Here is a 263-nt window from a genome sequence, read left to right as displayed (position 1 = left end):
GCAGCGCCGCAGCTCCCGACCCCCGCGTACGGGAATAGTTGAGGGCCTCAGCGGGCCGCACCGACCGAGTCCGACTCGGGCCGGGGCGCAGATTCCCGCTTGGGTGACCGAACGTTCTCTGCTCGGGCCGGAGGGCCGACGCCCGTCCCCCCCCGTCGTCCCCCACGGACCGCCTCCGAGGCCACTTCGCACGGCTCATCCTCGGCTCCCTACCAATGCTTAATCGATGGGGCCGCCCGGCCGGATTCGCGCCACCCTGTCCA

The sequence above is a fragment of the Syngnathus leptorhynchus genome, unplaced genomic scaffold, assembly GCF_054491065.1.
Source record: "Syngnathus leptorhynchus isolate UIUO unplaced genomic scaffold, UIUO_Slep HiC_scaffold_30, whole genome shotgun sequence".
Classification (NCBI taxonomy): domain Eukaryota; kingdom Metazoa; phylum Chordata; class Actinopteri; order Syngnathiformes; family Syngnathidae; genus Syngnathus; species Syngnathus leptorhynchus.
The sequence above is the reverse complement of the archived record's forward strand: the minus strand, read 5'-3'. Positions refer to the sequence as shown.